Here is a 25,016-nt window from a genome sequence, read left to right on the forward strand (position 1 = left end):
GGTTCAGTTCTATGTACTGCCTGTGCAGAGTTTGCAAGTTCTCCCTGTGACCATGTGGGTTTCCTCCCACATGCCAAAGACTTGCAGGTTGATAGGTAAATTGGCCATTGTAAAAAAAATTACCCTTCGGGTAGGTAGGTGGTAGGTGAATTGTGGGGACGTGAGAGGGAAAAATGGGATTAATGTAGGATTAGTATAAATGGGTGGTAGATGGTCGGCGCGGACTTGGTGGGCCAAAGGGCCTGTTTCGGTGCTGTATCTCTCTATGACTCTAAATTTCACAGGGTATTCTGTGGGGAGTTTCAACAATTTCTCTCTCTCTGTACCAATTTTAGTAGCAGCAGTCTCGCTGAGCTACTTCTTTAATGCCAAGCCTCTTCGTATGGCTGACCTCAGCTTTGCTGCTTTCAGCCTCAACAACTTTCCATTGTGATCTCACCCCCTCTGAGTTGACAAGTTACACACATTGCGTAGGTTCTGTGCGTTGCCGGTAAATTTTCATTGTCCAGGGAAAATTGCTGCTAATTGCTTCCTGAACAAACTCCTGCTTCCTGCTGCTGCCAAGCAGGTTGCCGACATTGCACACAGCCAACAGTCGCGAACAGCGGCTGGAGGCAAAAACACGTCAGCAAACCCGCCCAAAGCATTATTTTAAACATTTTCCCAGCCTCCCCACTCCTTACATCCAAGCTGGCCTCCAAGGGGTTGGAAAAATGCCGTCCGTACTTTCTTAATTCTGACAAAGGGCCTACTAAAAGAACATATTCAGATGCTGTTGCAAGAATCTGATTTAAAGGTACATTCCCTCCAATTTATCAATTATTTCTTGACCAAAATTTGTAATAATTCAATTTAAACATTATTAAAATTAATATTTAAAATGTCTGAAAATACAGAATTTTGTTTTGTAATTTGTGGTAAGCTTTGATCTAATGTTGATTTTGTCTTTTACACAGTGGAATTATATGGCTTTATGGAATGTAATCTAAATGTCATAAGTGATGGCTGTTCATGGTTGTAAGTTTTCTTTGTAACTGATCATTTTCATGTCAATAAAAGAACTCCCACATAGGTGACACATGGCAATATATCTATATACGCACTTACAAATCAAATAATCTTAGAGCATACTGTTGTTACTTGTCAACTATATCATATCAATGATATTTGTTAGCAATCCATTCAAATCTGGTCCCAGAGTTAAATACAGCAAGTAAACAACTGCCTGTATTTTTCTTTTACCTTATTAACTCTCAATTGCTGCATTAAAGATTACACTCAAGCAGATGTGTCTACTTCTGATTATTTTTGCTGTAAGAGGAATATAATTTCCATAAAGCTTTTTGTGCATGGTAGCAAAAATTTATATACAGGGTTGATGAATGACCACTATTTCTACTTCATAAAAAGTAATAACATTTCATGCAGTAATGGGATGTAGGCATATGAAAATTTTAATTTAACAACCAAACGTTGAAATATGGTTCATGTCTAAAATAATCCCAGGGCTATGATACTGCCATACTGGTTTAAAACTTTATCCAACTGTGCATGTATTCTAGATGACTTATTCTCAAAAATTCAGAGAACGTAAATTCAAATCCCACCAGGGCAATCTGAGAATTAGAATTAAATTTGAAACAAAAAAAATCTGGAAATAAAACATTAGTTGGATCATCGTAAATACTCATCTGGTTCACTCATGCCTTTGGGTAAGGCAACCTGCCCAGTCTGCATTATATGTGGCCAGGCCTTGAAGGTCATAGCTGCCAGATTGGCCTTGCAGCAGGTGGTGAGAGAACCAACACAAAACTGCTACTTGTCTTCATTTTCACTAATTTATCCATCACAGATCCATCTGTCCATGTCAACATTGATAGGAGTGATCACCGCCCAGTCCTCGTGGAGACCACAATGTACATGCGTGGCATTACTGCTGTGCTAAACTGGATTGATGAAGAACAAATCTAGCAGCTCAACGCCGAGCATCCATGAAAGGCTTCAGCTGCAGCAAATACCACCACGATCTGTAACCACATGGCCCAACAGATCCCTCACTCCTCCATCACCATCAAGCCAGATGGCCATTCCTGCTTCAATGAAGAGTGTAAAGAGCATTCCAGTAGCAGCACCATGCATAACTGAAAATGAGGTGCCAATCTGGTGAAGCTACACCATAGGACATGCATTCTAACCATTGGAAGCAGCATGCTATAGACAAGGTTAAGGGATCCCACAACCAGGTCAAAGCTCTTCAGTCCCAGCACAACCATTCTTGAATAGCAGGACATCCCACCTGGTCAATTTTCGCTGCACCAATCTACTCTCATTCATCAGCAAAGTGATGGAAGGACTCAACAGTGCTATCAAGCAGCATTTACTCATTAATAAACTGCTCTGTGAATCTCAGTTTGGTCTCAGCCAAAACCACTCAGGTCTCGACCTCATTAAATTGTTGCTCGAAACATGGACACAAGAACTGAATTCCAGATTTGAGGTGACTGCCCTTGATATTAAGGCAGCACTTGACTGAGTGTGATACCAATGAGCTGTAGTAAAATTGGTCAATGGGGATAGGGGTTAAAATTTTCCAGTGGGTGGAGTCATACCTGGCACAAAGGATCTGGTATGGTCATTGGAGGTCAATCTTCTCAGCTCCATCATATTGCTGAAGCAGTTCCTCAAAACGGTGTCCTTGGACCAACTATCTTCAGCTGATTCATCAATGACCTTCCACTGGGATAAGATTTGAGGTAGGGCTGTTCGCTAATGATTTCACAGCATTCAGTTCCATTCATAATTTTGCAGATAATGAAGCAGTCTATGTCAATGCCTGGACAGCATTCAGACTTGATGATATGTGGCAAGAAACAATGGTGCCACAGAAGCATCAGAAAATGACCAACTCCAACAAGAGAGAGCATGATCATCTCCATTTGATATTTAAGGGCATTACCATTGCAGAGACCCCAGCATCAACATCTTGGGTTGGAGAGGTGGTCATAATTGAGGAGAAACTGAATAGCACAAGCCATATAAATGCTGTGGATACTAGAAGAGGTCAGGTGTTTTGAAGCAAGTGATTCACGTCTTCACTGACCTCAGCCTCTCTACCAAGTCAGGAGTGTGATGGAATACACACCACTTGCCTGGATGCGTGTGACTTCAGCAACACTCAAGAAGCTCAACATTATCCAATACAAAGCAGTCTGCTTGATTGACATCCCATCCACTGGCTTAAACATCCACACCCTCCATCATTGGTGTACAAGGTACAGTGTGTCCTTGGTACAGGATGCAATATAACAACTTACCAAGGCTTCTCCCAAGTTTGCAACCTCTTCCACCTCGAAGGATAAGGGCAGAAATTGAATGTGAATACTGTCACCTCCAAGCTCCCCTCCAAGTTACACATCATCCTGACCTGGACATATAAGACTATTCTTGAAATTTCTGCAACTCCCTCTCGAACAACACTGTGGAAGCATCTTGATCACACAGACTGCAACAGATTCAGAAGAAAGCCTATCATCACTTTGTCCGGACAACTAGAATGGACAATAAAAGCAAAATACTGCGGATGCTGGAAATCTGAAATAAAACAAGAAATGCTGGAAATATTCAGCAGGACTGGCAGCATCTGTGGAGAGAGAAGCAGAGTTAACGTTTCAGGTCAGTGACCCTTCTTCAGAACGAGCAAATATTAAAAATGCAAAAGGTTATAAGCAAGTTAAGCAGGAGTGGGGCAAGAGATAACAAAGGAGAAGGTGTAAATCGGACAAGGTCACAGAATAGTCAGAAGGTCGTGGAGAAAAGGCAAACAATATGTTAATGGTGTGTTGAAAGACAAAGCATTAGTACAGATAGGGTGTTAACAGACTGAAAATTGAACAGCCAGAAGTACAAACATGAAAAAAGTGTGTAAGCAAACTGAACAAACTAAGATGAAATAAAATAAAATAAACACAAAAATTTTTTTTTAAAAAGGAAAAAGAAAAAAGTAACTGAAAATAAAAGTGAATGGAGCCTGTCATACTCTGAAATTATTGAACTCAATGTTCAGTCCGGCAGGCTGTAGTGATAAATGAGATGCTGTTCCTCGAGCTTGCGTTGATGTTCACTGGAACACTGCAGCAATCCCAGGACAGAGATAAATGTCAGTCTTGCAAACAATAACCACGTTCCTCAATTTTTTTTAACCTATATTTTAAATATGTGCTATATTTGTAAAAATAACTGTTAACAGCATCAGTAGTAAATTAAATAGCAATGAAGCGGAACAGATACTTTTCATGCAAGTTCTGGAATATTTAGTGCAAAATGGAATATTTTGGTGTTAAATCTTCTCATCAGTTATCACCATCAAATTGTATGTTTCTGTGTCTGCATCTTTATTCATATTGTTACGACCAGGTGAGAAAGGTGTCTAGGGTCTTTTACTGTCTTCACCTTGTCTTATTATAACAGGGTTTAATTTTAAACACACTGTTTTGAGCTCCCCCTTTGTGAATCCTTGTTCACAGCTTTCCAATTATAAGGCAAAGAAATGAGCACACCAGGTTTTCTTAGGTTTAAAGAAGAAAAGTGAAATTTATTAAACCTTAAACTTAAACTCTAATTCGGTTAACGCCTATGGATACACACCGCGTCTCACACTAGCATGCATATGCGATACGCACATGCAATTAGAGACAGAAAAGAGAAGAATATTAAAATGGAGAGGTTTGAGGCAATCTCTAAACAGGTTTTATTGACTGTGCTTCGAGCTCGTTGTAGGGTACTTGACTGTAGGTAGTCTAGCTTTTCGTTGGGGCCCAATATTCTTCTTAAATGTTGTTCACTATCGGACACTTTTCTGACTTGGGGTCCATATGTCTTCAATGGTTTCCGAAGCTGGTGAGAGCGAGATGAGAGCAAACAGGAGAGAGGTCTTTTCCAGTCCAGGAGCAAACAGCTTTCTGACTTCAAATTCCTTGTTGGCAGTTCAAATTCAAAAAGCTCTAACAGTCAGTTAGTCATGTGACCCAAACTGGTTCGACCACATCTGTTTGTGTATTCGGCCATCTTAGCAGTTAACCTGGAATGCTAGCCTTTCCACCTTCAAAGTCTGATTATCAAAAGTCCATTGTGGATTAAATTGGAGCAGGGAATAGCCCATTTGTCCTTTGAAGTACTGTCTGTTGATATGCTAATGTTTCTCTCCAGCCAAAGTCTGCAATTGTTTTTTAAAGCAAGTTCTTTCTTCACCAACAACAGTCCAAAATCAATGTTCATGTGGCAAAATTAATTTTCCTCATTCTTGGCAAGTGGCTGACAATATGTTGGCCTAAAGTTTCTCCACCCTAGCAAAAATGGGGCTGTGCACACCTGCCATAAGGATAAGATGCAGGCAGGCTATGACTTTCTGTATGACCCAATACCTGCTCCTTCATTTACACATACTTCCTATATGTGTAAAACATATGCAGAGCCAGGCTTGCAAGATGACTGGCTGCCAATTACAAAATCTGGCCAGCCCAAGTCCTCAGGATATCTGCAGAAACACCGAGTTATGTGAATTTTCCTGTGCACATGTGCATCCTCTTCCTCCATGGAGGCCTTGGCATATGAGATGAGTCCCTTGCCTGACCCTTTAGGGATACAGGATGGCAAGAAAATGTCTCTCTTTTGCATGCCCTCCTACATGCAGCAGAAGTTGAAGACATAATTATAGTGCGGCACAGTTAAACCTTTTTACTTGCAGGCTACAAGTTCTGCTCCAAATTAGTTTTGCCAGCACAAAGACCCTGCAATCTTATTCGTAATGTGTTGGCCCGAGAAGGGAGCTTTGTGGTAGCAACAATGCTGAAGCAGCTGTTACGACCAGGTGAGAAAGACGTCTAGGGTTCCCTTTCAGCCTTCACCTGGTCTATCTGTAACAGGGTTTAATTTTAAACACACAGTGTTTTTAGCTCTCCCTTGTTGAATCCTTGTTCACCGCTTTCCAATTATAAGGCAAAGAAACCAGCACAAACACACAGGTTTTCTTTTGTTTAAAGAATAAAGATTGAAATTTATTAAACTTAAACTCTAATTTGATTGACGCCTATGGATACACGGCGCGCCCATGTTATCATGCATACACGATACATCCATGCAAATAGAGACAGAAAAGAGCAGAAAAAAAAGTGGAAAAGGTTGAGGCAATATCCGAAGAGTTTTTGTTATGGGTCTTCGAGCTCACTGTAGAGTCCTTGATTGCAGGTAGATCTTGCTTTTCGCTGGAGCCCAGTATTCGGCACAGTGGCGCAGTGGTTAGCACCGCAGCCTCACAGCTCCAGCGACCCGGGTTCAATTCTGGGTACTGCCTGTGTGGAGTTTGCAAGTTCTCCCTGTGTCTGCGTGGGTTTCCTCCGGGTGCTCCGGTTTCCTCCCACATGCCAAAAGACTTGCAGGTTGGTAGGTAAATTGGCCATTATAAATTGCCCCTAGTATAGGTAGGTGGTAGGGAAATATAGGGACAGGTGGGGATGTGGTAGGAATATGGGATTAGTGTAGGATTAGTATAAATGGGTGGTTGATGGTCGGCACAGACTTGGTGGGCCGAAGGGCCTGTTTCAGTGCTGTATCTCTAAACTAAACTAAATTCTTCTTAAACCTTGTTCCCTGTAGGAGACTTTTTTCTCTTGGGGTTCATGTGTCTTCAGTGGATTCAGTTCCATGAGAAAGAGATGGGAGCAGACAGGAGAGGCTGTGGTGAGCCAACCAGGAGCAAACAGCTTTCTGTTCAAACTCTCAGTTCAAGTTATACAATTCCAGGGTGCTACGCAGGTTAGTCATGTGACTAACTGGTCTGACCATGTCTTGGTTCTGTGTATTGTGTGTGTCAGGGAATGGTCCCTTGTCTACAAACACTATCTGTTAATATGCAAAAATGTCTTTCCAGCCAGGGCCCTGGCTACCCCTTGTAACAAGCCTTCTCTTCTTCCCAGCAACAACTTGAAATTTAATGTCTATGTGGTGAAATTAATGTGCCTCATTCTTGGCAGGTGGGGGCCTGCATGACACAGCTCTTACAGTTTCTGCTTGCAGCCCAAAATTGCACATGGCCACTGAGAGAGGACCAGGACAGAAAGGGACCCTAGAAATCCTCAGAGGGAGATGGTCCTTGTCTGTTTCCCTTGAAAGAGTGTAGAAGTTATTGAGGAAGCAGATTTTGAAGTCAGGATGCCATTAACCAGCAGGTATATTTTTATTATCCATTCTACAGTCCTGTCATTACCTTCCACTGGAACTCAATTCAGTGACAATTTATATAAGGTAGGAAAAGTCTTTTACTTGTATTTGGAGACAATGTCTTGGGGATGTATTTTAACATGTTTATTTCTAAGGGCCGGGTGGGGATGGGAGCGGGGAGGGGAATGGGGGGAGATGTGAGAGGTGCTACCTGATGTCCCACTATAACTTTAGTGGATGATTGGCAGAATTTGTGGAGAAAGATCATTATTGACCATCTATGGCATTTTTCCAGGATTTCCTGGAGATCAAGTCACCTTGTGGACATTCTACCAAGCTGTTCCAATCTATTTTTGTACATTTATCTGAAGAGTATGTAAAGTATATTCCAGGACTGTGGCACCACCTTGCATCTGGAACTACTGCAACAAGCACCAGCTCAGCTATTGACACTGCTGTAATTGTCAATTAACATGGTTGAGAAAGGGTCACTAAATGAATCACTATTCACTAGTGATGCAGAACAAGTTGAAAAGGCAGAAAATCTAAAAGAAATACAACCCACACCATTGGGGAAGATTTCAAATGTTGACCATCCATTTCTTGCCTGAAAAATAGGAAGCTGGCAGTTGAAAATGGTGAATATCCTGCCCTCCATCTCTTGATCCTTTTCCTTTCCACCCTCTCATCATATGCAACTGCAGTCCCATTGTATTCATCAATATTCAGCTGCACACTTGTGCCTCTTTCATAGGCAAAATTGTGCGCCTGCAGTAACACTGGCACATGCTTCACTGCATCTTTATTCTAATACAACATGAGGCAATTTAAGTACAAGCTCCCTGGCTGAATAAAATGGTAGAGAAATATGGTCATATTATTTTTCATGACCGTTAATTAAAAGTTTAATGACTAAGAAAACAAAAAGATATTACGTGGGTTTAAGCTTTGTGCATTGTTAGATATCGGGCTGAATTTTATCAGTGAGCCACACTCCGTGGCGGCATGCTGTGAAAGCGGCGGCCTTCTGATACGGAAGTGTGGCTGCATAGCCACCGCAATATTACGCATGGGGGCTCATTTAAATGGAGGGGGCAGAGCGGCCGCCCCTGATGACATAGAGGGAGTAGCCGCTGCGACCCGGCAACAGCGTCCGGCGCCATTTTTAAAGGGCTTCAAGCCCTTCAGGATAGATTTAAAGATGCTGGCGTGATGAAAATATTCAATAAACATTTACTTCAACATTGCATCTCACCGCCCCCCACACTGAGTCCTCAACACATAAATTGACCTATCCCCCCAAAAATACACGTTTTGATATTCCGAACTATCCCCCCTGGACTTCAGTATCTTTGACCCTCAACCCCTTCTCACCATCCCCACAACCAATTGGAATGGTTTTCTCCACTTCCCCCTCCCCCACCCTGATAATTTTTTTCCTACCCCCTCCGCACCAGTGTCTCACCTCGGAACTCCAATGGAGTTCCGAAGGCGCGTGAGTTGCAGCCAGTTGGCCGTAAAATCGGCATGGGACAGCCGGCAGCAGCAGGTAAGTTCATTTGCATTTTAATTGAGATAATTTCAATATTTTAATGAAGGCCCTGCCGAGGCCTCGTCGCCGCTAATATCCGGTGGTGCCTTCTCATCATCTATGGGCCCCCCCACCCACCCCCGCCACGACCCACAGTGTCGAGGGGATGATGAAATTCAGTCCATCCATGCAATTCAACATTGCAGTGCCTGGTGGGTCATTTTCATTCTAGTTAAGACAAGAATTGAAAGAGATGGACCTATATTTATTACTCTCTCAACTTGGTTGAGAAAGAATATGAAAGTTTTATTCTACTTATTCCTGTCTAACTTGTTCATGACTTTACAATATTACATCACCTAAGCTCAATGTGCAACATGTACTCAAGTGTAAAAAAAGGGAAAAATTTGCTTCTTTAATGCATTAGCATCATTCTTCGCACAACTGTATGAGGTGGATATGTGCATCAGTCGCAATCGCCCATTGTCACCCGGAATTTGTCCTGATTGATGGAAGTCAGCAGAAATCAGAATTCTCCCCCCCCCCCAAAAAGCTGTGGATGATACGTCAGTTGGAATTTTCAGGATTGAGATCAATAGACATTTTGTTGATAAGAAATATGGAGAAAAGGTGGGAAATTGAAGTTCAGGTGCATATCAGTCATGATCCAGTTGAATGGCGGAACAGACCAGAGAGGCTGAATGGTTGACTCCTGTTCCTAATGAGCCTAAATCTTGGAGAAATGGCAAAAAGTGGCTTAAATGGTTTCTGCACAGTTTCAGTCGCTCTTCGATCGAAATGACGGTAAGAGATTCAAGGAACTCCGTAGAAATTCGACTCCCATATGTCTACAGACAAACAGTAGCTGAGGCAGTAGTCAGCAATGTATTCAAAGGGCAGTATTCCATACTGTGTTAGATGGTGTAGTGTCTAAAAATTGTACCAGTTAGACAGAAATCCTTTTGGCGTATTTGCAGAATAAAAATATGATCGTTCTATATTAACATTCCAGGAGTCACATCAAAATGACCTACACATTGTATAGGATGATACAAAAAGGGAAATTAACTATTTAATATTTTTAACTGTTTGAGGGAAAGAAAATTTAAAAAAGTTAAACTGGATGTTTCACTGCTGTTGCTTGTTCAGAAGTGAAAACAAATATGGAGGGTAATTATTCATAGTAGCTGTCATGGTCCTGTAGTTTTTTTGCTTTTTGGGAATATGTGGTTTGCCATTAAGGCTTGCAAAGGATCAGTATTGCTTGAAGAACCAGCAAGCCTCAGGTGAATTTTCATTGCCTTAGAAACAGCCATTTGGAGACTGCGATTCAAAGGGTACATTCTCGTTACCGTAGATACAGCCACTGGAAGTGAATATCAAGTGATACATTTGTTACAATTCAATTTTGAACTGGCTTTTTAGTTGAAGACAGTTTGTTCTAACAGAACACAGACACAGAGGACATACAGACAGATAGCTGTGATGTTTAGCACCTGAAAAAAGAGCACTCAACCATTTAAACTGAAAGAATAGGATTTTAGTCTGTTTAATTATTAACTCTCAAAATTCTAAAATAAAAGTCAAGCCAAAACAGAGATCTCTGGTAATTTAAACTGAAAGAAGGGAAGTTAGACTGTGACAATCTTTTATCCCTCAAAAAACTCTAAAGTCAGATTGATTCTATTGAAAGTATTCACAAGATGTTAATTGTTGAAATGCATCACAGAAGAATGAAAGCACTACCTACTGCTGGAGTTAGACTATGGACTGTTCTACTGTGGAAGAAACTTTTTTTGCATCAGATAGCTATGAGGACTTCAAGTAACATTCTGTGAGGACTTCAAGCAACATTGGACTGTAAATTTGCAAGGGCTCTATTATTTTCTGTTTTAAATGTGGTTTATATCTTCATAGTGTTTAAGAATTTAGTTCTTCTCATTAAAGAGTTAATTTATTGCTTTATAGATACCTGGTTTGGTGAGCTTCGTTTGGGGGTTAATAGCTGGTACAATTTGGCTGGGTCTTTCTTTAACTTGGAAAGTTTTAAATGATATGCGAGGCGATCTGCAGAGTGACGGGATTGAATTAACAGTGCGTTTCTCCCACCACAATCAGAATCGTATATTTTGATTGGGAGCTTTGAGTGGAGTGGTCGGTCGTAACATATTTATTGGGGGCTCGTCTGGAATTTGAATAACATATTAATTGGGGGGCTCGCTCGCAGTTGAATCATATTTAATTTGGTGGCTTGCGTCTGGGATCAGAATCAGAAGAATCTGGAGGGCTCACATTTGGAATAATGGTAATTAATTAATTAAAATGAACCACATATGAGAACCTTTGAGAATTGATTCTCTTAGAAGAGTTTAAAAACTTCATTCCTTCAGCAGTAAGAACTCAAATAGATAACCTGAAAGTTTTGAAAGCTATGCAAGCAGCAGAGATTGCTAATAATTTTGAGCTTGTGAATAAGCCAAACTATTTTGGCCTTCACCCTCATAAACCCGAGAAGGTTAGAAAGTGGAAGAGTGAAAGGAAGACAAGTAGCCAGGGACAAGAAGGAACAGCTGGGAATGCCCCAGGATCACCTTCTCAGGTCAGAAAGGAAGGTGCTGAGGGTAGAAGTGAGGTTCGCAAGCCAAAGTGTTATCATTGCAACAAAACAGGTCATCTTCGTTCAGAGTGCTGGAAATTGCGAGGTAACTCCATAGGACTTGCTGTGGTAGACAAAGTTCATGCAGAGAATAAGACTCTGGCTGAGAGTATAGCAGACTAGGCTATAGCTTTAATGACAGCTGTGAATGTGAAACCAGATACTAAAACTAAGAGGAGTGTAGAGGTTAAGAATAAAATACCTGAGCGTTAAAATGATTTTTTGTCAAAGCGGAAAGTAACTCAGTATCCTGTAGGTGAGTCAGGAAAACATATCATTATACTGTAGGATACAGGAGCGACCCAAATACTCTTGCTGGGGAAAGATATGAGGTTTCTACCAGATAGCGCCTTGTACACTAAAGTTTTAGTAAATGGAATTGTTGGGATGTGTATACTCGTACCTTTGTATAAAGTACGCCTAGAGAGTGACTTAACATCTGGGATAGTAACTGTAGCTGTTGTCCACAGTTTACCAGTAAAGAGAATTGATCTACTTCTAGGAAATGATTTGGCAGGATCAAAAATATCAGTTTCTCCTATAGTTCAGAGGAACCCAGTGAAATTAAGGAAATAGAGCAATTACAGGAGCAAATTCCGAGAATATTTCCTGCATGTGTAGTTACCCGAGCAATAGCTAAACAGGATCCATTGTCAGAGGTAAAAGGGGAACCACAAATCGATAATCAGGCATCTAAAACCTTATCTGGGGATTTAGATAATCCAAATGAGATGTTTAACAGGTCATCTATCATTGCAGCACAGCAAGCTGATCCAGAGATCTACCAAATAGCACAGACAGCTCTGTCAGAAGCTGAAGTGAAAGGAGTTCCAGAAGGCTATTATATGGCAAACGGGGTTTTGAGGAGGAAATGGAGACCGCCTCATAGACCTGCCGACGAAGACTGGACAGTTGTTGAACAGATAATGGTACCACCTAAATATTGACAAGGATTATTAAGGTTAGCACACGACATTCCTTTTGCAGGACATAGGGGAATTCAGAAGACTAAGTCACACATAAGCCAACATTACTACTAGCCAGGTCTTACAAAGGATGTAAGACAATTTTGTAGAACATGCCACACCTGTCAAATGGTGGGGAAACCACAACCTACCATAAAACCAGTACCGCTAGTTCCCATACCAGTGATTGAGGAACCATTTAGCAGGGTATTGGTAGAGTGTGTAGGACCCTTGCCAAAAACAAAAGTGGGGCATCAATATATACTTACTATCATGGATATGGCTACTCGATTTCTCGAGGCCATTCCTTTGAGGACAATTACTGCTAGAATAGTCGTAGAAAAGTTAACCCAATTCTTTACGAGATATGGGTTACCACTTGAAGTTCAATCAGATCAAGGTTCTAATTTCATGTCTAGGATATTTCAAGAAGTTATTGTCAATTTTGGGATTAGATAGTTGAAATCTTCAGCATATCACCCACAGTCAAAGGGAGCTTCACCAGACTCTCAAAACGATGATTAGAACATACTGTCACGAATATCCTCATGACTGGGATAAATAACTAGACTTTCTTTTATTTGCCACCAGAGACTCGTCAAATTTGTCCCCAGGCTTCAGTCCTTTTGAACTGGTTTATGGACATGAAGTAAGAGATCCTCTAAAACTTATAAAGGACAGATTCTTGGAACAAAAGAATGAATATTCGATACTGGACTATGTATCTGTGTTCCGGGAAAGGCTCACAAAAGCTTGTGGTGTGGCTCAGGAACACCTTAAAGCATCCCAGCCAATATGAAAAGATGGGCAGACAAGAATGCAAAAGCACGTGATTTTCAACCTGGGGATGAAGTATTAGTGTTGTTACCATTACAGGGAGAACCATTAAAAGTACAGTTCAGTGGCCCATATAGAGTGATCAAAAGAGTGGGTAAGGTAGATTACTTGATTGACACCCCTGATCCCCGGAAGAAGAACCGGTTGTGTTACATTAATATGCTCAAACAACATTACCGCAGGGAGAAGGATAAGCCAGTACAGGTATGTCAGGTAATTGGGACTATGGAGAAGGAAAAGGATAGTGAGGATGAGGCAGAAGCAGGCCTAGGAAAATCTCAGATTGAAGTGCCAACTGTCAGATTAGCGAACACAGAATGGCTAGGAAAATTAGACAATATCCTTTTACACTTAGAGGCAAAACAGCAAGAAGACCTAATCATCACTTTTCACAATGCTTAAAAGAGTTTGTAGGGATAAGCTGGGATGTACAACCTTAGCCACACATGATGTGGGTATAGGGGGAACCATTCCTTTAAAACAACATCCTTGTCACTTAGGTCCAGACAGACAGGCCCAAGTGGAAGCAACGGTACAATGCATGCTGAAGGGCAGCTTAGATGAACCTAGTCAGGACAGCTGGAATTCGCAGATGGTCTTGATGTCTAAACCTGGTGGGTCAGCTCAAACTTGCATAGACTCTAGACAAGGCACTGTGGTAAAGAAGGCAGACTCCTACCCAAATTCTCATTTAACGAACTGTATGGACAGAGTGGGCAAAACAATGTGTCTTAAAGAGACAGATGTGTTGGAAGGATACTGTCAAATTCCTTTGACACCCCAGGGTAAGAAAAAATCAGCTTCTATTACACCGGACAGGTTTTCCAGAGTCAAGTGATGCCACATAGGTTAAGAGGTACTCGAGAAACTTTTCAGAGAATAGTAAACCCAGTCATGGTCAGGGCTTCTAGCTGTGCAGTTCACCTTGCTGAGGTGATGGACAATAGGGACACTTGGAAGGAAAACACAAAACAATTGGAAGACTATGCTTGGAAATTTTAAATGGGTTAATTGGAACAACCTTTTGAAAACTTAAAGCTGAAATGTTCTGATGGAACTTGTTGCTGTAGTCTAAACATTTTTTTTTAGAAATGTGTATATCTGTAAATGCGTGGGGAAAAATGTCAGCATTTTTTGAACTTGTATTTTTTTACCCATTGCAAAGAAATGCATTTCAGGAATGGTGTTTCATTCTGCTAGGGGCGGAGGTGTCATGGTCCTGTAGTTTTTTTTTTGAGAATATACGGTTTGCCATTATGGTTTGCAAAGGATCAGTATTTCTTTAAGAACCAGCAAAACTCAGGAGTTATAGGAAGGTGCATTTTCATTGCCTTAGAAACAGCCATTTGAAGACTGCAATTCAAAGGGTGCATTCTCGTTGCCATAGATACAGCTACTGAGAGTGAGAATCAAGTGATACATCTGTTACAATTCAATTTTGAACTGGCTTTTTAGTTGAAGACAGTTTGTTCTAACAGAACACAGACAAAGAGAACATACAGACAGACAGCTGTGGTGTTTAGCACCTGAAAAAAGAGCACTCAACCATTTAAACAGAAGGAAGAGGATTTTAGTCTGATTATTTATTTATCTCTCAGAATTCAAAAAAAAAAAACTCAAGCCAAAACAGAGATCTCTGGTAATTTAAACTGAAGGAAGGGAAGTTAGACTGTGACAACCTTTTATCCCTCAAAAAACTCTAAAGTCAGATTAATTCTATTGAAAGCGTTCGCAAGTTGTTAATTGTTGAAATCCATTGCGGAAGAAGGAAAGTATCACCTACCACTGGAGTTAGACTACTGACTGTTCCACTTTTGAATAACCTTTTTTTTGCATTGTACAGCTGTGAGGACTTCAAGCAACATTCTGTGAGGACTTCAAGCAACATTGGACGGTAAATTTGCAAGGACTGTATTTTTTTTTCTATTTTAAATGTTTATATCTTCACAATATTTAAGAATTTAGTTCTTCTAATTAAAGAGTTAATTTATTGATTTAAAGACACTTGGTTTGGTTAGCCTCATACAGGGCTTAATAGCTGGTACAATTTGGCTGGATCTTTCTTTAATTTGGAAAGTTTTAAATAATATGTTAGATGATCTGTGGAGTGACGGGATTGAATTAACAATGTGTTTCTCTCACCACAATCAGAAATGTATATTTTGATTGGGAGCTTTGACTGGAGCAGTCGGTTGTAACAGTAGCAAATTACAAAACTAGGGGCAATAAATTGCTAATTAACAAAACCTTAAGATGTTGCCTAGGTAACACCAATTACAATATGTTTCAGTGGTGTGATATGGTAATCTAAGGATAACTTTGAAGAAATGAGCCAAGGTTACTCCTCACACACTTCGTCCAGTTGGTGCACTCATCAAACTATCAGATAAATAAATCAGGCAAAGAGGGAATATGAGAATAACATAAAGTTAACACAAAAAGGAACCCTAAAATTTTCTACCGACATGTAAATAGTATGGGGGTAATAAGCAGAGAGATGGGGCCTATCAGGGACAAAGAGAGTGATATTTGCTTAGAGGCTAGAATACTTAATGAGCACTTAGTCTCAGTGTTTACTAAGAAAGAGGATGCTGACAGTATTTCAGTAGAAGCAGAGATATTAGAGGTAATGGATGGGGTAAAAATTGATAGGCAGGATGTACTGAAAGGCTGGCTATGCTTACAGTGGATAAGTCACCTGGTCCAGCTGGTTTGCATCCCAAGTTGATCATGGAAGTAGGAATGGAGATAGCAGAAAGGCTTACCATAATCTTCCAATTTGCCCTCGATATGGAGGAGGTGCCAGAGGACTGGAGAGTGGCAAATGTGTCACACTTATTCAAGAAAGGGTGGAAGGACCTTCCTAGTAACTACCAGCTGGTCAGTTTAACATCAGTGGTGGTAAAGGTTTTAGAAACAATCATCAGGGAAGAAAAAAAATCAACAGACACTTGGAGAGGTTTGAGTTAATGAAAGAGAGCCAGTACAGATTTGTAAAAGGCAGATTGTGATTGACTAATCTAATTGAATTTTTAAATGAAATAACAGAGAAGGTTGATGAAGGGAATGCAAAGGATGCTATCCATATTGATTTTAAGAAAGCTTTGACAAAGTACCACATAAAAGGCTGGTCAACAACATGGAGACTCATGGAACAGGAAGGTCAGTGTCTACTTACATAAAATATTGACGTATGGACAGGAAACAGCAAGTCATGGAAAATGGTTGTTTTTCAGTCTGGAGGATGGTAGAAATTGGTGTTCCCCAAGGGTCAGTGCCAGATCCACTTCTTTTTTTTTGATATATATATAAATGACTTGGATATTGGAATACGGAATAAAATTCCTAAATTTGCTAGTGACATCACAATTGGAGCTGCAACAAACAGTGAAGATGATACAATCAACTGTAACAGGACATAGATAGGCTGGCAGAATGGGCAGACAAGTGGGGGAATGGGACTGACTGGATTATTCTACGGGGAGCCGTCATGGACTCGATGGGCTGAATGACCTCCTTCTGTGCCCTATTGACGCTATGACATCAGCAAGAGCAACTGGCTGTGGAAAAGTCACACAGCATTAGGGCTGTTACAATGTCCTTATATTCCTTCCAAGGTTATACTAATATTGCAAATTCTGCTCTCCTCCAGTTTCAGAAGGTGACTAATTATTATGCAGCCGCATGGACATGATGGGCCAAATGGCTTCCTTCTATGCCATAAATTTTTCTATGTTTTTATTAGTACATTGCAATACTTATATCCTACAGTAGAACGTTTCTATCTTGAAAGAAAAAGCATAAGGTGGCTCTTACTTGAATTGTGAAGGTGGTAAAGAAATGTACTCCTCAAGTGGTGCTTGAGGAAAGCAAACAACTTCCTTTTATATATTTGATGTAGCAGCCATCTGTTACGCAATAGATTTTTGGGAACGTGCAGCATAAACTGAAGCACTGACCCTAATTTTAACTGCCCACACCTGACGGGATCTAGGTGAGGGGCAGTTAAATTAACAGGTGTCAGTCACTTCTACAGGTCTGCTTCCTCTCTGCTGTGCTCCCATATAATCCTACACTTTTGAGCGGGTGAGCTGGGTACCTACAGGGAGGAAGCAGGGTTCTGTTCTAAATATTGTTATGACCAAGGTGGGAGCAATGCACTGTTAATTCAGTCCCACTACTCCACAGGTCAGAGCATATCAAATAAAGTTTCCCATCTACCGAAGAATAGACAAATTAAACACTTTAGTTGTCCCCAGAATAAAGCACACCCAAACCAGGTTTCTTTAAACAACAAAAACATTAACTATTTATTAGAAAAGAAATAATAGGTCTTAACTACTAACAAGATAAATCTATACATATGAAAAACTCCATATTTTCTTAGCCCTCATGCACACACACACATACATTTTTAACAAACGGTTAACCAGGGAAAAGGATTTTTGGTTGACAGCTGTTTCTTAGGAATAAAAAGGAGAAAAATAAATGATTGAGTTTATCACATTCTGGTAGGATGTTTTCGGTATGGTGAGATGCCCCAGAGTCGAATAGTCGGATGCCACTCAATGTCTCTCCAAGTGAGGTTGATGAACAGTCTGTGATGGGTAGGTGTTCAAGGCATTTTGTCTGCAGCAGGTGTCACACAAGTCTTTCAGTAAAGGGTATAGTAACAGGTCTGATTGGGCTTTTAAAAAGCAGCAGTCTAGCAGTAGAAGCTTTCTTGAGATTTCAGCATCTCCCAAAACACAGGAGGCAACAGGAACCACACTTGAGACAGGGATTCCTCAAAGACTGGAGGCAATAGGAATATGCTACCTCTGACCTACAGGGGTTTCTTCTCTGAAAAGCCATCTTCCTCTACAGAGAGAAGTAATTCTTTTTTTTTCTGGGTTTTCTTCTCTCACCAGGCAAATCACAGCCATTTTTCAAGAGATGCTTTACAGAGAGAGGTCTTTTTTTCTCCAGTCTCCAGGCAGATCACAGCTAGATTTTAAATTGCCTATTCTTTGTCCAATTCACTGTTTTTTTCACAATCTGAAAGTGAAACTAACTTCAACAATCCAGTCACATGACTCATAAATCTCGATCTGTCATTCCCCTGCTGAGTTGTTTGAAAACAAGTGCCTTGAAGTCTGTGTATTCCACTCAGTTTTAACCCACCAAATTTCAGCAATCAATATCTACAGAGAAAAATCTTTTCCTCAGTTTTTGAAAACACACAGAATTCTAAGCTTTCAATACAAAAATAAAACACTTATCAAACCTTCGCTCTTGGCGAAATGAAACACCATTCTTGAATGTGCTCCATTATACTGTAAAAACAGGAGTTGAAAACATTTTAAACATATTTTTGCACACATACCCCTCATTCACTCTCCTGGTAGCTAACACAACTTTGCTTTGTACCATTGCTACTCATGTAACTTAACAAAGTTAAATTCGTGACAAAGCATCTGCGATAACATTGTTTTTTTACAGAAATGTATACAATCTTCAAGTGATAAGGCTGTAAGAGTAAACTCAATCGGAATATTCTGGAATTTTGGGTTTTAATTTTTGCCACACATGTTAATGGATTATGGTCAGCGTATATCAGTGTTTCTTTGTAGTCATGGTGGACATATACTTCAAAATGTTTAAGAGCTAGCAATAGTACTAACATTTCTTTTTCCACTTTTTTTGATGGCGATTCAATTGTTTTCAAAAGTATCCTACTGTTTTTTCTATGCCCGATTCATCATCTTGTAACAGGACTGCACCAACCTCTGGGTCATGAGCATCAATGATTACCTTGAAGGGCTTAGTAAAATTTGAAGCAGCCAACACTGGTTCATTAGTCAAAACCACCTTTAGCTTTTCAAAAGATGCCTGGCATTCACCTGACCACAGTAACTTGATTCTCTTTTTCTGTATCAAATCGGTTAGTGGACCAGCTACAGTACTAAAATTTGGTACAAACTTTGTGTAGAAACGACACATCCCCCAAAACCTCATGATTTCACACTTAGTCTTAGGGATAGGGATCTCCACTATGGCTTGTACTTTTGCCGCTCTTGGCAACACTTGTCCTTGCACCACTATATGCTTGAGGTAGGTCACTCTTGCTTTTGTGAATTCGCTTTTTGCCAGATTTACTACTAAATCAGCTGCTTGTAATTTTTAAACAGAGTTTCTAGCTGTTTTAAGTGTTCCTTCTCGGTGTTACTGTATATTAGCACATCATCAAGATACACTACATAGTTGGGAGCACTGGCTACCACTTGATTCATTAGTTTCTGAAAAGTTGCTGGGGATTTTTTAGCCCTAATGGCATCACTCAACACTGGTAAAGACTGTCTGGTGTGAAAAAAGGTGATATTTCTTTAGCTTAAGGTTGCCAGTATCCCTTTAACAAATCTATCTTTGTAAGAAACATGGCACTGCCCACCCTGTCAATACAATCTTCCAAGCGATAAATTGGGTAGGAGTCTGGCTTCATTACTGCATTGACTTTTCTGTAGTCTATGCAAAATCGTGTTGATCCATCAGGTTTAGGCACTAATACTATTGGTAAACTCCAGCTGCTTAGATGAGGTTCAATTAAGTTGTTTTCCAGCATGTATTGGATTTCTGCTTTTACTTGAGCCTGTTTGTCTGGACTTAAGCGGCAAGGATCTTTTTCACAGGAATGGATTCCCCTACATCCACATCATGTGTGGTGAAGGTTGTTATCTTTGGCCTCCTTATCTCGAGAGACAATGGGTAAGCGCCTGGAGGTGGTCAGTGGTGTGTGGAGCAGCACCTGGAGTGGCTATAAAGGCCAATTCTAGAGTGACAGGCTCTTCCACAGGTGCTGCAGAAAATTTGGGTTGTACATCCTGGTTTATCCCTACAGATCTTTTAAATGCTGTAGTAGCCTTGTTAGGTCTTCCTATTTGTCTGCATCTAAGTACAAAAGCATGTTGTCCAGCCTTCTTAGTCATTCTGTATTAGCTAAACGGATAGTTGGAGGTTCAATCTGAAAATTTTCTAGGCCTCCTTCTGCCTAATCCTCACTATACCTTTCATTCTTAACTGTCCCTCTTACCTGACATGTCTGTACTGGCTTATCCTCCTCCCTGCGATAATATTGCTTTCACATTTTGATATGACACAGCCGATTCAGTCTCGGGTGATCTGAGATATCAATCAAGTAATTTATCTCACCCACTCTTTTGACCACTTTATATGGACCACTGAATCATGCTTTTAATGGTTCACTCTGTAAAAGTCATGATATTAATAGTCATCCCTTGGTTGAAAAGTTTGGGTCTTTGCATTCTTGTCTGCCCATTTTTTCACAGTGGTTTGGGATGTTTTAAGGTATTCCTGTGCCACATTGCAAGCTTTTGTGAGTCTATACTGGAACACGGATACATAGTCTAGTAATGAAGATTCATTCTTTTGTTCTAAGAACCTGTCTTTGATGAGTTTTAGAGGACCTCTTATCTCATGTCTGTGAACTAATTCGAATAGACTATAACCTGTAGACTCATTCGGTGAATCTCTAATGGCAAAGGGAAGAAAGCCTAGCCCATTATCCCAATCATGGGGATATTCATGAGTATGCCCTAATCATTGTTTTGGGAATTTGATGGTACCTTGTAAAAGCTCCCTGTGCTGGATTTTACCTTAGGCGGACGGGAATTCGCCACCGACATAAAAGTCGGTGGCGAACCCGCTTCTGCCTAGCCTGAGGATCTGTCCCGCATTTTACGGGTCTCCGAGCTTTAATTGTCCCGAGAGAGGAAGTCTCTCCTCATTGAGCTGCCAGCCAATCAGCGGGCCAGCAGCTCATAGTCCCAGCAGCGCCACTGGGAGAGGAGGCCATTGCTGGGACTGCAGCCCAGCCGAGCTGATGGAGCCAGGAGTGCAGGTAAGTTAGGCTTGCCTCACCAGGGGGATCAGTCTTTCCCTGTTGAGGCTGCAGTGGTCCCTTGGGGGGGACGGGAGCATCTTGGGTCCCGGGGGTGGTTTGGGAACCATTTAGTATGGTGTTGTTCGACCGTATAGGACCCTTGCCAAAAACAAAAGCGGGCACCCTGTGCCGACTGCCATGGCCCACCACCCCACCACCACCACCACCCTCCCCCCCCGCCCCGGAGTGCGGAAAGGCCAGCAGCTATCGCTGGGTGGCCTTTCACGTCCTCAGCCTGCCCACTTGTCACGGGCAAAATACCCATAGAGGCGGTGAGGGCCCTTAAGTGGCCGTTATTGGCCACTTAAGGGCCTTGATTGGCCTTGGACGGGCGGGCCATTTCCCCCGCCACCGCCTGCGCTGTAAACATGACTGGAGGCGGGAGTGGGGCAGGTAGGCCTCCGAGAGCCTCCCGCTCAATTTTAAGCCACCCCCACGCCACCATCCGACCCGCTGGGATGGCGTAAAATTCAGCCCTCTGTGTCTGTAGATGATATGCTGAAGATTTTAACTGTTTGATACCCAAATTGCCCGTGACTTCTTCAAATATCTTCGATATAAAATTGGAACCTTGATCTGATTGAACTTCAAGTGGTAATCCATATCTCGTAAAGAATTGGGTTAACTTCTCTACGACTACTTTAGCAGTAATTGTCCTCAAGGGAATGACCTCCTGGAATCGAGTAGCCATATCCATGATAGTGAGCATATATTGATGTCCCGCTTTTGTTTTTGGCAAGGGTCCTATGCAGTCGAACAACACCATACTGAATGATTCCTCAGTAACTGGTATGGGAATTAGGGGTGCCAGTTTTATGGTAGGTTGCGGTTTTCCCACCATTTGGCATGTGTGGTATGTTCTACAAAACTGCACCATGTCCTTTGTAAGACATGGCCAGTAATAATGTTGACTTATACGTGATTTGGTCTTCCAGATCCCATGTGTCCTGCTAGAGGAATGTCATGTGCTATCCATATAATTCCCGCTGATATTTAGGTGGTACCACTACCTGTCCAACAACCGTCCAGTCTTCATCTGCAGGTCTAAGAGGCGGTCTCCATTTCCTCATCAGGATCCTGTCTTCAACCTAATAGCCTTCTGGAACTCCTTTTGTCTCAACTTCTGTCACAGCCGACTTTGTTATTTTGTGTAATTCTGGATCACCTTGTTATGCTGAGATTAAAGAAGATTTTTTAAACATCTCATTTGGACTATCTAAATCCCCAAAGAAAGTTTCAGATACTCGACTATCTATTTTGTGGTGCCAATTTTACCTTTGACAATGGAACTTGTTTAGCCAGTGCTCGGGTTACTGCATTGTTCTGTTTCTTTATCTTCACTTGGTTTCTCTGTGACTATGGGAGAATATCATCAGAAAACTCCTCTTTGCTGACGATGCTGCTTTAACATCTCACACTGAAGAATGCCTGCAGAGTCTCATCGACAGGTTTGCGTCTGCCTGCAATGAATTTGGCCTAACCATCAGCCTCAAGAAAACGAACATCATGGGGCAGGATGTCAGAAATGCTCCATCCATCAATATTGGCGACCACGCTCTGGAAGTGGTTCAAGAGTTCACCTACCTAGGCTCAACTATCACCAGTAACCTGTCTCTAGATGCAGAAATCAACAAGCGCATGGGTAAGGCTTCCACTGCTATGTCCAGACTGGCCAAGAGAGTGTGGGAAAATGGCGCACTGACACGGAACACAAAAGTCCGAGTGTATCAGGCCTGTGTCCTCAGTACCTTGCTCTACGGCAGCGAGACCTGGACAACGTATGCCAGCCAAGAGCGACGTCTCAATTCATTCCATCTTCGCTGCCTTCGGAGAATACTTGGCATCAGGTGGCAGGACTATATCTCCAACACAGAAGTCCTTGAAGCGGCCAACACCCCCAGCTTATACACACTACTGAGTCAGCGGCGCTTGAGATGGCTTGGCCATGTGAGCCGCATGGAAGATGGCAGGATCCCCAAAGACACATTGTACAGCGAGCTCGCCACTGGTATCAGACCCACCGGCCGTCCATGTCTCCGTTATAAAGACGTCTGCAAACGCGACATGAAATCGTGTGACATTGATCACAAGTCGTGGGAGTCAGTTGCCAGCATTCGCCAGAGCTGGCGGGCAGCCATAAAGACAGGGCTAAATTGTGGCGAGTCGAAGAGACTTAGTAGTTGGCAGGAAAAAAGACAGAGGCGCAAGGGGAGAGCCAACTGTGCAACAGCCCCAACAAACAAATTTCTCTGCAGCACCTGTGGAAGAGCCTGTCACTCCAGAATTGGCCTTTATAGCCACTCCAGGCGCTGCTTCACAAACCACTGACCACCTCCAGGCGCGTATCCATTGTCTCTCGAGATAAGGAGGCCCAAAAGAAAGATGGGAGAATATGATACTTTTGCTCCGGCCAAATCATTCCCTAGGAGTAGGTCAATTCCCTCTACTGGCAAACTATGGACAACTCCTACAGTTATCAGCCCAGACATTCGGTCACACTCTAGATGCACTTGATACAAAGGTATGTGTATATACACCCTGCCAATACCATTAACTAAAACTTTATCATTCAGTGCGCTCTCTGGTGGAAATGTAATACCCTTCCCCAGCGAAAGAGTGTGGGTTGCTCCTGTATCTCTAAGTATAATGATAGGTTTGCCTGCTTCACTTGAGGGATATGGAGTTACTTTTCCTTTTGACAAGAATTCCTTATAACTTTCAGTTATCTTATTCTCAGTCCTTACACTCACTTTGGTTTTTTGTATCTGGTTTTACAGCTGCCAGCAACGCTACAGCCTGGTCTGCTATAATCTCAGTCAGAGCCCCTTTCTCTACATTAGCTTTCTGTACCCCAACAAGTCCCTTGTTGCAATGAGAACACTTCGGCTTGTGGACCTCACTTCTGCCCTCAGCACCTACCTTTCTGGCCTGTGGAGGGGATCCTGGCGCATTTCCAGCTATTTCTTCTTGTTCCCGGCTACTTGTCACTCTTCCACCTTCTATCCTTTTTGAATTTGTGGGGGTGACAGACAAAGGGTTTTAGTTTATCCACAAGCTCAAAATCATCAACGATTTCAGCTGCTTATCTGGCTTTTGAAACTTTTTGGTTCTCTACATGAGTTCTCACCACTGGAGGGAATGATTTTTAAACCCTTCCAAGAGAATCAGTTCTCCAAGGTTCTCATATGTGGCTTCCATCTTTACTGCCCATATCCAATGATCAAAATTAATTTGCTTCACCCTCTCAGATTCTACATAAGTCTGCCCAGCCAATCTCCAGAGGTTCCAAAACTTCTGTCAGTAAGCTTCAGGGACTAACTCATATGCAGTGAGAAAAGTCTTTTTTTGCCATCTCATAATCTGCAGAAGCCTCTTCAGAAAGCATAGCATAAACTTCATGAGCTCTGCCCATCAACCTGCTTTGCATAAGCAGTGTCCAGCTTTCCTTTGTCCATTTCATTTGTTTGGCTACATTTTCAAAAGAAATTAAAAATACCTCTATGTCCATTTCCTCAAACATAGAGAGAGCTTGTACAAATTTAATTAGCTTTTCGCTGAGTCCAGGGCTGGATTCAGATTCTTCCTGAGCAGAATTTTCCTTAGAGTCACGATTGTCTTAGTTCCATCTCTCTTAATTTGAATTCCCTTTTATCTCTTTCTTTCTGAAATCTTCTCTGTTTTTCCCTATGTCTTTTTCCAATTCAAGTTTTCCTAATTATTTTTCAGCCTCAAGTTTTTTTCATTTATAACTGAATTTTAGCCAATTCAACTACATCATCCGCTGACTTACTATCTTCTTCTTCTAATTTCAGAGGCTGGGTTATTATGTCAATTATCTCTGCATTTTTAGCACCTGATTCCAATTCTAACCCC

This window comes from Heterodontus francisci, chromosome 6, assembly GCF_036365525.1.
Source record: "Heterodontus francisci isolate sHetFra1 chromosome 6, sHetFra1.hap1, whole genome shotgun sequence".
NCBI lineage: Eukaryota > Metazoa > Chordata > Chondrichthyes > Heterodontiformes > Heterodontidae > Heterodontus > Heterodontus francisci.